The 16,156-nt window shown below is 35.8% G+C and overlaps 1 protein-coding gene and 1 long non-coding RNA gene across 4 annotated transcripts in view; both read right to left on the bottom strand.

Moving 5' to 3' along the window:
* AKT3 (AKT serine/threonine kinase 3) overlaps positions 1-16,156 on the bottom strand; it is a 147,401-nt gene that overhangs the window by 101,350 nt on the left and 29,895 nt on the right. The gene's annotated exons all lie outside the window — the stretch shown is intronic.
* LOC136359383 (uncharacterized) lies at positions 10,766-13,715 on the bottom strand. Of its 2 annotated transcripts, XR_010743264.1 has the most exons (5): positions 13,508-13,715; positions 13,281-13,340; positions 13,097-13,154; positions 11,703-11,750; positions 10,766-11,129 (listed from the first exon to the last, which is right to left on the bottom strand). It is a non-coding gene; the product is annotated as an uncharacterized lncRNA (long non-coding RNA). The 2 variants fall into 2 exon arrangements; XR_010743263.1 differs by lacking the exon at positions 13,508-13,715 and having other exon boundaries at positions 13,281-13,372.

Here is a 16,156-nt window from a genome sequence, read left to right as displayed (position 1 = left end):
TTTTTTTTTCTCTTCTCTAGCATCAAGTATCAGAGACAAGACACGCATCAGAGTAACCACTGGTGCTATTCTTAGTTTGCTGTTAACTTGCAGGAGACCAGGTCACCTGTGTAGACAAAATCAAACCAAGTCAATAGCCAGCTCCTAGGTGAATGTTCCAGGACTTACACTGTCATGACATCTGCTTTGGAGATGGATATTGTTAAACAGGTTCTGTTTGCTTCTAATGGCTTCTTATGAATAATACTTCTAGGCACAGGTCTTCTATTCAATAGCAAAAAGTTTTAGAGATTCTTTCTCAAATCCTGCTCTCTATCTACAAGCGGAACTATAAACCCTTGGAAACACAGGCTAAGTCTCTCAAAAAATAGAATCAGAGCATTTTAACTTTTGGATGCAAGCGGTGTAACCATGAGTACTGGTTATTTCAAGTCTGGATGGAGAGAAGAAAAGTCATACTCCTGTGTGAATCTTAGCTCTCTCATGCTGTTTCAGCAAGAGCTGGCCACATTTAAGCCACATTCACTTCAAAATGCAATTTCTAAATTACACCACACTCTTACAGACTTCTTATATTAAGAGAACCATTTGTGAAAAGGAAGTAACAACTCTGCCACCACATACCTAGAGAGCCTTGCCACACATCAAAGATGAAGAGTATAAACTCTTTTCTTACCACCTGTGCAAAGAAAAAACCCAAGTGTCATCTACTGTCAATGTCATTCTCTGGACATCTGGACCCCAGACTTCCAGAGTGCTAAACAGGATGCTGGACACACTCCTCCCCTGTGTGCTGGTTATCTACGCAGTCACACCAGACACGTTATTTTGACAGACCAACAAGTCTGGACCTCCAGGACCATCAAGAAGTTTACCACTACCATTTCTCTTTGCACAATTAATATTAGAAATAATTTTCAAAAACTACACCTGGTGCTAAACAATTTAAAGGCTATGATTTATCAAAATTCAGGTAATTTTATTCCAAACAAATAAACAATTGCATGTATGTATGTACTTTACAGATACTCTAAAACACATTTACAATTTAAAAGGTGTTTGAGCTCTGTACTGATTTACCAGCTATGTTTTTGTGAAATAAATGGAATATTCATGTTCAGCTTAAGCTTATATGCACTTAAATTATAAGTCTATATTTAAACATTTCTTTACCATGTAAATCAATTCCTTTAAATTACCTTGTGCCTTTCAAGAAGAATATGTCAAGACTGTTCAACCTCTTTACCTTCCTCCTTCACAGTGTAACAGTTATCAATCTCTGGAACAAAATCTGAGATTGTTAAAGGGCAACATCCTCATATTCAAAGCATGAAGGAGCACACAGAAACACGGCTGACACCACCTGCTTGAACAGCAGTAACCTCAACAGTCTGAGTCAATTCCCACATCAGCTACAGGGACCCTTTCCACTAATTTATCTGAATCTGAATACAAGTCAAAACAAGTTAAGACAGTTGTTTCTCAGGGAATTAGGGAAGGTACAGTCAGGCTATTGTATGAAGACATTAAAATAGATAATCTGTCAAAAATGTACAATCCTTTGGCTTTGAAATTTGACTTGGAACTTGCCATTTGGCAGAGAATTCACAAGATATCAGAGATGTCTGCAGGTAAAGCTATTCAGGTGTTATTAACATTAATATTTATATACAGATATATATACTCCAGATCTGCTAGGTAAGACTTGTTGAGCCTGGCAGCCCAGTTCTCCAAAGGCACGTTACACAGGCCACTTTCCCTCCCCTGACGTAGAGACTGATTGTTATTTGCTGCAATTGCTCCTTTTGACAATCAGTTTTCTGCAACAGAATGAGAGCAGAGGGGCTCTTCCCTGCACTTCAAGTATTACCTCCAATGATGTCTGGGTAGCAGTGAGATGAAGGAAGCAGTCCACATGGAATAATTCACACCAGGACAAGCGCACTGCAGAATTCTGAATGAGGCAATAGAGCAGCAGGTGATAAAAAGAGCAAGCTGGCCAGAGTGGGTACTTGGATAGCTGGAACATTTAGAAGGTGAGAGAAATTCAAACCTGTCACAGAAATGAGCTGAGAGCACGGAGCAAGCAGGAGCTGGGACTCCCAATTTTCTGAGAAGACCGAGAGAAAGAGGGCTAGATTTGGTTTGTAACCATGCAAAGGAAGAGCAACACGACAACCAAAAGAAGAGAATATGAATCTTGAAGGAAAGGGCAGATAAGGGGTTGTTACAGCCACCAGTAAACATGTTTCAAGTGCAAATGCCAGTTCTAACCCAAAGGGAGAGGTAACTCCACATGATACAATTACTTTTCAGTTGGCTTTTAAACAGGAAGTCACATCCAAATCAAACTCCTTTAAAAGGCTGATCAGTAACTTGGTAGCTACCAAGTAAATTATTCAAAAAGTTTAAAAAAATGCCTTAACTAAAGCTGACTACATAGGTTTAATTTCAGATATATACATATTAACGTGGGAACTCTGTTCCTGTCACTAAGCAAAAAACTACTCAATATTTCCTTTATTCTTTATATTAAACTTGGATTCAACGTTGCTTCAAAATGTGAAATGTCTATTAAAATTCTCCAGCTGATACACTGAATTTAAGAACTTTGACACAGTTACCTATTAGAACATTTATTGTGTATGCATATTAAATGTAGTCATAATTCTATGTGTATTCATTTGACAATGAATTTTCCATGCTACATTATTGTTTACCTACATTTTATTTAATCTTTTTTATTTCAAAGAGTAATTGTTGGCATATTGTAATTTTTATTGCATTTCTGTGTCTGAAGATCTCCACAGAGATAAAAAAACAAAACCACAAACACCACCCCATAAAAACCAACCAATCAAAAAATCCAACAACGACGCAAGGAAAAGCCCCAAACTCAATGGCAACTGCAGTAACAGTATTCAATCACAGTATCAAAAAACTGAGAACTGAAAAGTGAGAGAAACTGTCCCAGCTCATATAGAATAAAAAATATATGAGTGCATCTTTAACAGTGTTGGACTGCTAAAAGAAACCTAAAAAGAAAATGAGCAATTTCCTTCACATATTTGCTAAAATTGCTTCTTTTTCCAATGGGTAACAAAGAGTTGGAATAAAAAAATTCATATTTTCCTGAAAATGAAAGAAAAAAAAAACTTGCAAGTGGTTCATATTTCACCTCCAGCCCCAAGAAAAACATCAAATCACAGAAAAATTACAAACACAGATCTGCTTCTCAATAAGAAATGTCATATGCCAAATGCAGTATTTTAACATTTGAATGCTTGGAATTATTTCAATACTCAAAGCTGAAAGACTGTTTTAAAGAGAAAACAAACAAACTAATAATAATGCTTTCTTGCTTTCTGCTCTTCTGAATTCCTTTTAAAAATAACATTATGGGGCTCAGATCAGGCAAATTAAGCTTATGCTGTGATCTAACACCTCTAACAAAATGATCAGCAACAGAACAGGAATTTATTCTATGCTATATCTGTCTCCCATATGAAACTATGAAGATCTGTCTTTCACATCTCTTCATAAACTAGTGCTCATTCCACATCATAGAATTTAACTGGTATGATGTACATTCTCAGTTAAATACAAATAATCTTCCCAAACAAATGCAGAAGGCAAATTTGTCTACCATAACAGGCAAATTTGTATACCTCTTATTTCAATTATTAATTTCATAACTTAACACTAAATAATACTCAACTGAATATTCAAAGTTTTATGTAGGAAAGTGGTTTGTCAAGATTATTTATTTTTTAGTCTTTCAAAACTCAGAAGAAAAGCTCACCAGTAGTGGGGGGGGGAAGGGTGGTCTGATGGTGATTTATTTTAAATTTAATTCATCAATATTTTCCTTCCTCCTATGATTTATAGAGCTATCAGTAACCACTATGAGAAACTCAGCCTTTCACTGTAGCATATAACTGTGTTCTTTATACAGTATGCTTTTATTGCCATCCATTAAAAAATGGTTTTATTATTCAATCAATATACCATAGTATTTTGCAGTAAAATGATATCTGGTGAAGAAAGAAATGTATCAGAATGATCTCTTTTATCTGGCTGATGCATAATCAGTGATCCTTCCTCTACAGATGGCTACAAAAGCATCCAAAAATGCTTATATGTGAGGGTTCATCATGTGCCTCAAGATGCTTTTTTTTTTTAATTAGATTTTTAACATACACCCTCTGCCCTGATCACTAGTCCGTTCTGGGCTTCAGTGATTTTTAACAATAAATAATGAAATATGTGAATAGCTGAAGCCCTGATCTCATCACATCTGTCTCCACAATTCATGCACTAGAAGTATAATATTGATGATTTCAGATGTGAGCACACAGTAATTGAGCACACCTACTTGCAGGCAAACAGGCTAAAATAAAAACATACAAACGTCACCTGTAGGAAACAGCTAAAATAAAAATATACAATTGTCTACAATTGCTACTCAGCACATTGGGCTTATCAAAATTGAACATTAAGTGTGAACTGAATGAACTCCTCCTCCTGCCTCCCCACCCCATCTCTCCACCTGTACTGTCAACTGGTACTCATCTCTTCCTGCTACCGAAAGAGGAGCTACTTTACAAAGTTCATTCCAGTCAGTCAAAAACTCCACCCACCAAGAAACATACTACAGCTTCCTTTTCTACAAAAATCACTGAAAAGAGAAATGTAATCACTGTAGGAAAGAATGCCCCGATGACATGGTGCATACTGCTGGAACAGGGCACATACTGCTGGCTGCAGGAACAGGGCACTCCTGTGCCACTGAGAAGGAACTCTTGTCTTCCTCGGGCTGTTTTTCTCTCCACTAATACCCCAGACACAAGACACAACCCCCCATTTGCTCCTTCCCAGCAGTATGTGATTTTCTCTAAGTATCAGCAGAGTTTTTTCGCTCTCCTGTAAGAAATAGATGGCCACATTCAAATAATAATTGCTACCATGCTCCTAGTAATAGTTAAAATCTCTTGGACACCTTCTTTGCTCTGCAGCCACAGCGAAAGCTGTACAACAAAGCTTCAAAACTGAAGCTGCAGCTACTATGAAGTCAGATGCTGTGATAATCCAGCATCCTCTCCAGCAAGGCAAAATTTATGAGCAACAGAGTTCCTTTAGAACCAAATTAACTGTAATTTTCATTTAAAAAAAAAGAAAAAATAAGCCAACCCACAGCTTGCATTTCAGTTGATACTGAAATACAGGAAAAAACATGACTTGCAAAACAATTCTTATTCAACTCAGAATACAATTCCCACTTAGCCTCCATCAACATGCATCCTTTATCTTCTCCCACCACAAACAGCAGCTTTCTCATGCATCCATTACTTTCTCCATGCCTACCCAAAACCCACCCCACCTCTCTCCTTCCATTTTGTTCCTCATTTTTAACCTGAAACATTTTTATTTCCTTCCTCATTCACGTGTCACTATCTCTAAATTATTCTATCCTGAATTTCTCATTCTGCTTGTTGACACTGAAATAATAAAGCTTGAAATTTGCTCTAAATTATTATAATAGATAAATGAAACTTAAAACTAGATAAAGCTTCTGATTAATTACAAAATACAACACTTGTTTACCATCTTACAATCTTTATTTACAGCCTCCTAAGGAACAGTAGAACTGCCTCTCTAGAAACATAATACAGTTTATTAGGGCTATGTAGACTGACTCAGAAAGTGTTCCAAAAATGCCTCTGCCCTCCTTTTTATGACATAATAGATTACAACAGCTGATTTAAGTAAATTTCAATATATTACATATAGGCAGAGCAACATGCATTCTTTACCAATCTCTCAAAAATATTTTACACTCCTATTTTGGGGAAATACATCTAAACATTTTGTGGCAAATTTCACATTTTATAAAGTAGAGATCAAAATTAACATAATCACAATTAATGCTACAAAAATCTAAAGGCTTGTCCCAGATGAACTGTCCATCCCAGTAAATTTCACCAAGGTGCAGCACTGTGGTGGAAATTTTTTTTAAATTTCTTACAAACATATAAAGAATCCTATTTTATGCACAACAGAAAATGAGTTTAAATTGTAGTAACAAAGAACCACTAATAGAAGAAGTGAAAAAATGGAAAGTCTATATTTAACTTGGTGCTCAGTCATTAGAAAGGTGCCCCATAACGACCATATGTTACTCAAATATGTTATCACACCTACAATTTCATCATATGTCTCCCAAGAAATTAATTAGCTCTAACTTTTTCAACTTTGACAAAAATGTCTGCAGTAAGTCAGATTACTAGCTGTTGCAAATGCTTCAAAATTCAAAGCTTGCCTCAGCTTTTATTTAACCTTTTAATTACAATCATTGAATAACATTTGGAAGGCAGATGTTCCTTTTTTTGCATATGTGATTATTAATAAAAAAAGACCATTTAAATAATTATTACTTTTTTCAAGTATAAAAATGCTACAAAGACAATCTTTATACAGCAAAGAATGGATACATCAGCAACATTAAAACACTAGTTACCTTAATTAGGAGGAATAACCTGAAGAAAATTAATTAAAAAAAAAAAAAAATCACACGGTGTGATCCATTTACAATAGAGAATTATTAGAGCAGATCAGGAATCTCTGCTGATCTGAATATACTGAATCAACACAGAAGAGCTCACTTTTCATCTGTCACCTGAGGTCAGAAAAAACAGTGAGAATTATGTTTAAGCTTGACATGAGCATGATGAGAACTGAGTCATTCCATATTTGCCTTATATTCCATAAAATATAAGGAGAAAGTTGCACAGATATGACATCAAAATCAATGTCATCAAACTAACAGTACCCAGTAAAATGCCAGGTTTGGTGCATAAACTACAAGGTCAAGCTTTGTAGTTCACAACAAACCCTAATGATGTCATTCACAAATCAGATTTATTTTGTTGCGATAGCTAGAGAAAACCTGCAAAAAACATTCCAACAACTTCATAAGTCTAAAAAATTACCCAATATATCACTACCTATGGAATAAATAATCAGGTTGTTTTAATACAAGCATACCAACATTCTAAATGTTTTTATCACAAAACAGTGATACAAGTTTCAGACTTGGTATCAACAAAAAATAATAAAAACCAAAATAATTTTACAAGCTATACTTCCTCAATTCTTAAAAAGTACTAGGCACATCAGTATAGAGCTCCTTGAAGACAATTTGTACTTCACTGTAAAATCATCAAACGTTTGAAGAGAAAGAGGTTGCATCACTGCTGAAGGCTTGTATTTAGAGTTCCTTGAGGAACAATACTATAAAGCCATTCATTTTGCACAGAATTAACAACTAAAGGCTCAAGGAACAATCAACACTTTCAATGAAAAGGGCGAAACAATAATGTTTTGACCAAGTTCTTGTTAAAGTAGTGTGACATAATGTGTCACCATAAATAGTAAAACAAATAATTCAATAATGTATTATTTTCTCCTCCAAACTCAGAGGAAGGGTCTTATTGCTTCATCCACTGTCAAAACTACCTTTTATCCATGTATGAACACACATAAGGAACACTAAAATGAAATACATTTTCCAACAGTTCTGAAGATGGCTAAGCTATTCCTGTGATTGTCTATAGATTTTACTAACCAATTATAAAGGTTAAGCCAAAACTTAAGATAAGCCCACCCTTTTTAAATTAGACAAGACATTTTAAAAAATTAATTGAATTTAACAAATCCTAACTCTGTGTCTAATGATACCATAACTAATTTAAAATAATTGGAAGGAAGGAGGAAAGGGGAAAGGGAAATAAGAAAAAATCCTTGTTATTTTTATAAAGAAAAAAACTTGAGTGGGGAAAGGGGGCAAAGGATGCTGAACTTTAATTCTATCATCTGCTATTTTTCTCTATAAATGTTTATATTTTAAAGTATCATGTGTCCCTACGCAGTATTTCTAGTAAAAGCTGCTACTGTATACTTTGGTATACAGAACACCATGGGCCAATTATGATCATATCCAAACGTAATTTCTGTAGCATCAAACATTCAAGGGCAATATGAGAGTAGAAAATTGATTTTAAAGTAAATATTGAAAATACTTTCAGCACAAAAAGAGAAAAATTAATGCGTAAAAATTCATTACTACAGCTGTACTGTAAATAAATTTTTAAAATCATGCTTCAAAATTGAAAGAAAAATAATACTGTCTAGACAAGCTTGCTAAAAGCACCAAACCACTAATATCACCCACCCCTTAGCTCACTGAACCTCACATTATAATTCCAAGTAGCTTTTCTATGTCTCATTTGTCCTCAACATTGAAAGCCAAACTAACTGGATCATCTGCAGGGAACACTACTGATTTTTAAATGTTCATCCTACATGTTCCACATAGCAAATGAAGTTTCCCACATAGAAGAAAAAAGTCTTGTGTGAAAACCATGCACCTGGGTGTGTTTCTACCTGAAATATAAAATGGAGTTCACAATATTTATTCCTAATAACCAGACTCCAAACACTTGAGTACAGGTATAACAACAGAAAAGCCACTTCCTTGCCCTCAACTGGGCAGGTATTGATTCACATCTCTTTAGGAATGTTCTGAAGAAGGGGATGAGACTCAGACAGAAATCAAATCATACCTACCTTCAAAAGAAATAATCACAAAGACATCTATTATTTCTTTAAGAGTGCTTTGAAGATAACACAGAAATAGATGTGCTACATTAAAAAATACATATATCTTCTTAACAAACTTATTTTTTAACTGAAATGGTGTGTGCTGGTAATATCTATATATTTTTAAAAAGCAGATTTTACTGTTTACCATCATCATCTAGTTCCCTTTTTTTGAGGTCAGTCAAACAAAGAGAGGCAATAAAAAGCCATAGAAAACCAACTGTGATTCAGACTGCTCTAATTGTATGAATAAACAAACCAAAGTCATTATGCAAACCACGTTTTAAATGGTAGCACAAAATTTTATTTGCTATTCTCAAGCAACAATCTTCACACTCCTAAATCAGTAATCTTATGACAACCATTAATAAACATTGTCCAGATTTTTAGTGGCCAAAGACCTGCTTCATAATTTTAATTAACTGCTTGTTAATATATGCAGCTCCTCCAAAGTTATCACAATTCCCTGATTTTCTTTGGGAAAGAGAAAAACGAACAAAATCTAGCAAGTTCCTTCACTACCAATGCCCATATATTCACTTTCCCTGCCCTTCCACAAAACCCATGTGCCAGGGTGCACGTATCTGAAAGAAAACTGTCAGTCCATCCAAAGAATGATTTTCAAAAAACAATGTTCACCTTGCACTGGAAACTAAGATCTTTGAGCTCAGTAGAAATTTTCTGCGTTTCTTTCAACTCATATCTACAAAATTCAAGAAAACACAAAGGAAAACCTCAAGGATACCATACTATCATTAGCATCACAAAAGGATGCCTAGAGGAAGGAAATAAACCTAGGAATGCTCACCCTCCTCATGAAGTACTGAGCACCTTCCACATGGATCCCTACAGCTACTCCCATTGTCCACAGGAAAGCCATGATTCTTCCAGTGTCCCTGAACACAGCACAATCTAAAATCCAAACAAACTGAGAGCCCTGAGAGGAAATTATTCTGCTCTGCTAGCAGGCCAGGTGAATTATGAGTATGACCAGGATTTTTGCCAAAGACAATCCAGACTTTTCGCAGCACGGGGGCAAAAAAAGACACATTTCACCAAAAAGTTTCTGAAAGTGCCCCAGTTAAACCCTCCAGATGTAATTTCTTTTGTAGCAATCAGACTTTATTTGTTAGTTCATATCCTAATCAAAACAAAACCGGCAAAAATAATTTGCTTACTGATGACACTTTTTTTTCTTAAAAACTGTCTGCCTTTTTCACGCTCTTCCTCTCCCACTTTCGTGTCATTGAAATAGCGACTGACATCAGAAAGCAGCTGTGCTGCACACACCCCACCACCGTGCCACAACTGCACAAGAGGCTCCCAGCCTCCCTCTGAAAAGCTGAAACCTAATTAGGATGCTTAAGATAGCTTTATGGATATTGCAAACGATAAATAACTAACCCAAACATATAGGCTATCACAAATGCAATGGATAATTTTTCAATCTTTTTCATCTAAAAATATTCTGGTGTTCCTACATATTGCACAGAAAACAATCAATGCCACTTGAAAAACTGCTTGCTTTTCCATTCTGCACCTGCACTCTTCTGCTGTGAAAGTGTGCTCTGCATCAAGATTTTTATCACCAGTTCTCAAGGTGGGTTGAATTTGAGTAACAGTATTTCTGGAAAACACACCACCAATATCCTATGAGAATCCTTCAGAGACCTAAGTAAGCAATAAATTGTCCTCTTCATATTTTTAAGAATATTGCATGATTTTGTCTGTATTCTCTGTGTTTGCAATAATGTGAACAGTAGGCTTAAAAAGTCCATTTTTAACATCAAAGAAATTATGCACATAAAAATTACATAACCTTGTAATTTTGTAAGTAAGCTATGTAAGCATATTATATATTATTTGAGGGCATATTAGCATTTGAGGGCAGACCCTATCTCTTTATTCAGCCACCTGAATTGTTACAGACATTCCAAGGTGTAAACATCACAGACTCCACAAAAAGTTAATACATCCAGCAGGAGAGCAGGATCTTCAGAAAAACAGGGAGCTCTACCCTTAGGGATGTAAAATTCTGGTATTGATGTTTCAACATCCCGGTGACTAGACAGAGAAGGGAGAAAAAGAGAGAGAGAACACAAAATGCATTACTAATGAAGATTTTATTCGTTGGGGTAGAATAACAGCAGAAGACTGGTGAAAACAGCAGCTATGCCTGATCCACCATATTTATCTCATTTTAAAGTTCTCTGAGCAGCCACCTGCACAGGTCACGAGGGCTGAATTCAAGCAAAACTCTGCTGAGATGCAGGGCCCTATGTGGCTTTTCTGTCCATGAGAGGCACCAGCCGCAGGCAGGAGGCTTCCATAAGAAGCCCCAAGGAACCCTGCACCAGTCAGAAGGCTCGTTTGCAAGGTCCAGGCCTTTGTTCAGTTTCCTGCCATTATTTTTCACCCCTGAATTCCAAAAGTATGTACATTTGAAATGCAGTGCCATATTATCTGGAAATCTACAATTTTAAGACGAAATTACCACTGTAAGAAGCAAGGCTGTAACACAGCAGAGAAATGCACTGGCAGTGATTCAAATCCATCTCAACAGGGCTCGGCAGAGACATCAGAGACCTTCACAGGCAAACCCTCCCGTGGAACATAAGCATTCAATTTCATTGTAGAGTAACATTACAGAGTTTGATTCAACTACTACAGGCTTTGGTGCTTTTATCTATGCAGTCTTTCACTGTACATGTTAAATGTTAAGATATGCTCCCAGTTTCACACATAACAATACTACAGATTTCTAGGGGAGCTTCAGGCATTTAAACATATTTCTTGTCTGGTCTCATTGCAATATATGAAGCTCAATAATGAACTTTTTTAATGTATTCACTAGAAAATTTTTTATCATTACAGATATATTAAATATTTAATCGTTATTATCAGTTTCCCTTACACTCCCTTAATCCAATACAAGTCACAATTTGCACTTCTGATGTGAACTGAAATGATTTTATTCACAGGTCTTTGACCAGGTCCTTCCTCTCCACCCCAAATATTGACAATTGGAATAGTCAGTATTTTACCTCCTGTGTCTATCACCACACTTCCATCACGTCTCAAGTATTCCAAATCTAATGGCAATTAAGCAAAAAATTAAGGACCTACAGTGTAATTATGAAAGTATTTCTCCATACAAGGATCATATTTCACAGTGCAGATATTTGTACCAAATCACAAAGAACCTTTCAGATGTGATAAAAGAAGTGAATATTTGAAAATACAATTAATTTCCAATTTGTACTTTGTGAAAGTGCACTAATTCACAAACACAATCCTCATATACCATTAAGCCAACATTACTTTACAGAAGAGAAGAAAAAAATGCAGCTCTTCCTGTATATGTTTTCTGAAGAAATTATGTCTATCAAAATGAGTTCTAAAAGCAGAAAAGGCAAAATTTGCTACCACAAAGTGAAAGTGCATTAGGTCAGCATTCAGAATTTCTCCAGTATCACCACTTTACACTACTTCAGTGGTGATTTATATATCAGTGTGCTTTATGTTCTGTAGAAAAAATCTACAATGTTAAACTGCAAAAAGACTGTTCATGTAAGGTTTATCATCCAGGAAAGTCACTTATGCAGCATGCAGTCAAAATACACATTAAAGAGAAGTATCATCTAGATTGCTGAAAACAATGCCAACTGGGCCACTGGACACTCATATCCAATAAAAACAATTTGATTTTGAAATAAGTTTATGAAAATTTAAAAATACACGATCAGCAAAGTTTGCAGTCCTGCTTCTCTAATTTCTGTGCTTCATGCTTCTCAGACAAGTGATTTCAAAATTGAAAACTAGGTCTCAAAGCTGATTCACACTCCCAAAACACTTGACTCATTTGGAAAAGCATTAGCTCATTATGTAGTCCTTATTGTGTCTGGCACTATAAACGAAGCATCCAGCTACATCCATAGGTAAGAATAAAACAGACAAACTTTTTTAAGCTACTTGCAGAAACTGAAAACAATTTTCTAAGCGTTTAAGGGCTGTAAGAACAAAGAATGGAAAAGGAAATTACTACTTTACACTGAACAAATGAAATAAAATCTCTGCTGGCTAGCTTTCTCAAAATTTTTTTAAAAAAGGGAAATTTAAAAAAATAAAAAAGGGAGAAATAATGATCAGCTGTTGGAAAAATAGCTTTAATGAGCACTTGTAGCACCACATTAAAACACCCAATTTGCTTAATAAGTAGGGAATGTGAGTCTAAAACTACAAAAGGAGTGTGAAATCCCATGCTACAACAAAAACCGTATCAGAAGAAGACAGAGTGCTCTGAATTTAAGTAGAAATCTACATGGAAATGTACAGTAACTTCCTAGGAAAACCATACCAAGTTTTATATCTCCAGTTTAGCATTACATGGCACTTGCCATCTCCAAAATAATCCCAGCCCTCAAAAGTACATGCTTACCAGTGTATCCTGTCTGATGTCCCAGATGATACAGCTCAGGCAAAGCTGGGGGCTGGGACTGGGAGGAGCAAGAAGGGAAATCATAACAAACAACTATCAGAAACAGAGTTTACTATTGTTAGCTACACATTCCTAGGCACCCATCTATCAAGTACCTTTGATCAGAAAGTTAAACCTGACTGACCTGGCTTGGGGGCTGGGATCCCAAACATTTCTGTAGATACCCAAAGGCTGAAGCTGTGAACTTAATGTCAAAAATTACTGCTTTACAGGGAAAACCTTTTTTTTTTTTTTTTTTTTTTAAACCCAGCCTCTCCACATGTCTGCATTTAGGTCTCAACTGCTGTACAAATTCCTGCTAATGTAGGTGTCTTGTTGGAGCAAAGCCTACCTCTTGCAGGAAATCCCCACCTTTTAATAGGGCAGAACCTGGAGGAATCCTCCTCCTCCGAGGGATTTGTTCTGGGTTGTAAGAAGATTATCTCCTTTTCAGTAGCCTCAGGTGCTGCGGGTCTGTCGCTGGCTGCTAAATGGAGCAAGGTGAACTCCTGTGCTACAGCAGCCAGTCACGTGTGACTGCTCTCCCAGGAATTACCTTGCCCGAGCTCTAAAATCTGAGGTATCTGTCAGAGATGTCAGCCAGAAGACTGCCTGCAAGCTTCCCAAAACAACAAGGTGCATCTCCTGAATGGCCCGGACACATGCGGGAAACTTTTCACACACCATCGCTTAGGAACACGGACGGTCTGTTGTGATTATAGAGGCAAGGGAAAGGGAATGGGGGAAGGCTTCAGAAGTTTATTTCTATATAGGAAATATATATATATATCACACTTACAACCCGTTGGAACAAAAGCAACAGCCAAGGAAACCACAGCGGCAGAAAAGTTCTGCTGGATCAACTCCACTCCTGAGCCTATTATAGCAGAGAGCTCCTGTTTGCAAACAAATGTGCAAATGTGGGAGGGAAAGGGGAAAAAGAGGAAGAAAAAAGAAACACAACCCCCAAAAAATAACCAAACCAAACCAAACAGAAAAAAAAAAAACCTCACGCACATCCTCACACACACACACACCCCCAAAAAAAAAAAAAAAAAAAAACAACCTGGAATATATATTATATGCATTTTCTCTTTAAAATTAGAACAGCACAAACCTGAAGCAAACTTCTCAAACAGAAGCAAATGCACCAGAATAACCACCCCACCTAATTAAAGAGACTTTGTAATTCTCCCACAAGAGATAGTAGGGGTTACAAAGTAAAGACCATCTAATCTTTTATCAAAGCAAGATTTCTGCAGTGATCACTGCTCAAAGATTTTGTAGATCATTGCTCAGCTCAGGGTACCTTCACCACCTGTGACAGTTCAGAATATCACTATATTTATTTTCCTCAGGTGAAAACAGCAAGCTTTATATAAGCAAACAGAAAATCATTTTATTTTCTCAGTGAATAAAACATTGTAAAAATACATTATTTTGATTTTAAAAGATCCTCTGTCTCTTCAGAGAAGACTAACAATTACTAAAACACCCAAAATAGAAACAAACATCAAAATATTTAAAAACCCACAAACAACCAAATACTATTTTCAGTTTTCTTTATAATACATACACTAAAGCAAACAAACTAAAGAATCCTTAGCACAAAAAAGTCATGGGCAGATTTAAATGTAATAGGACGTGTTAATAAAAGATAAGATTATAATAACACTACAACAGTTGATGGGAATCAACAGAATAAAAAAAAATTTGAATATTATTCATCCAGCTTCCCAGAACAACCAAAATGTCCTCGATCATTCTGATGCCACCACTCATTAAAAGCCTAAAATATTTTTCCCCCTAACATATTAAATGATGGAAGGAAGAATAATTCTGTATTTCTTATTTCTTTGAATTCTGTTTTTAGCTGATCGGTGTGCTGACAGTCACAGGCTGAAGAGATTATTTATATGAGTATAATAAAAAAGCTATTTGCCAACAAAAAATAAAACCCCCACAAAAGAGATTAGTGCATCTTAATAAAACACCTTTGGAGTAAGGATGCTCTTAGCAAATCAGATAGAGAATAACAAAGAGCAAGATAAACATTGTAAAGGTAAAAAAATGTATCAGCCAGTTACAAGTCAGGTAGGAAGATGCTGAGACAGCAAGAATTCTTTGCAATAGTCCAGATTTAGAAATTTGATTGTCTTAGAAAAATCTGTGAAGAACAAGTAATGCAATGATGCTACAAAAAAGACAAATATCATAAGAGATAAGTATCATTATGCTATGTAATAACAAAGATTTTGTATGCAAATCAAGAAAAAAATAAATAAGAATTTATTCCTTTTATCTGGCAAAGATAAAAGCTCTGAAATATCAGCACTTACAAATTTTAAGCACTAACAAATTAGGAGAGTGGCAACTAAATTGATACAGGTCCTGAGAGAACCAGACTGGGGTTTTTTTTTTGTTGTTTTTAAGAAAATACCAAGTTTGAAGTACACTAAAAATAACTAGGCTTATCCTAGAACAGAGAATATGGTAGGGAGTAAGAGGAAGGCAGAATATTATAATCTTCAAATATGCAAGTCTCATAAGGAGGACAGTGATTAATTGTGCTTCACATCTACAGATGGCAGTACAAAAAACGATCAGTGGGGAAATTTAGACTACATGTTGTTAGAAAGTTGGTCCAAATAAAGTTTAAGTTCCAGAACTACTTTGTATCCAACAGTCACTGGAGCTTTCAAGAATACCCAAGACAAACATCACGCACAGACTTGTTTTGGTTTTGACTCCACATCAAAATAGAGGACACACAATTTTAACACACAAAATTTCTTCCAATTTTACATTTTTAAGTGAAATAAAAATATATCACTACATAATCTCAATTGGCAGCCTTGTTGGAAATACAGGCCAGTATTTTTGCATTCATCTAGTTATTTTAGTAGGTAGTTTACAAGATAAGGACAACTGTACTAGTTCCCCCAGCCTGGTGAGGTTAATGATAAAGTGATATATTTCTCCATTATCTTATTAAGAGTATCTACACTGAAACTCTCCATT

This window comes from Sylvia atricapilla, chromosome 3 (genome assembly GCF_009819655.1).
Source record: "Sylvia atricapilla isolate bSylAtr1 chromosome 3, bSylAtr1.pri, whole genome shotgun sequence".
NCBI classification, from domain to species: Eukaryota; Metazoa; Chordata; class Aves; order Passeriformes; family Sylviidae; genus Sylvia; species Sylvia atricapilla.
Note: the sequence above shows the minus strand (reverse complement) of the source record. Positions and strands in the feature narration are given on the sequence as shown.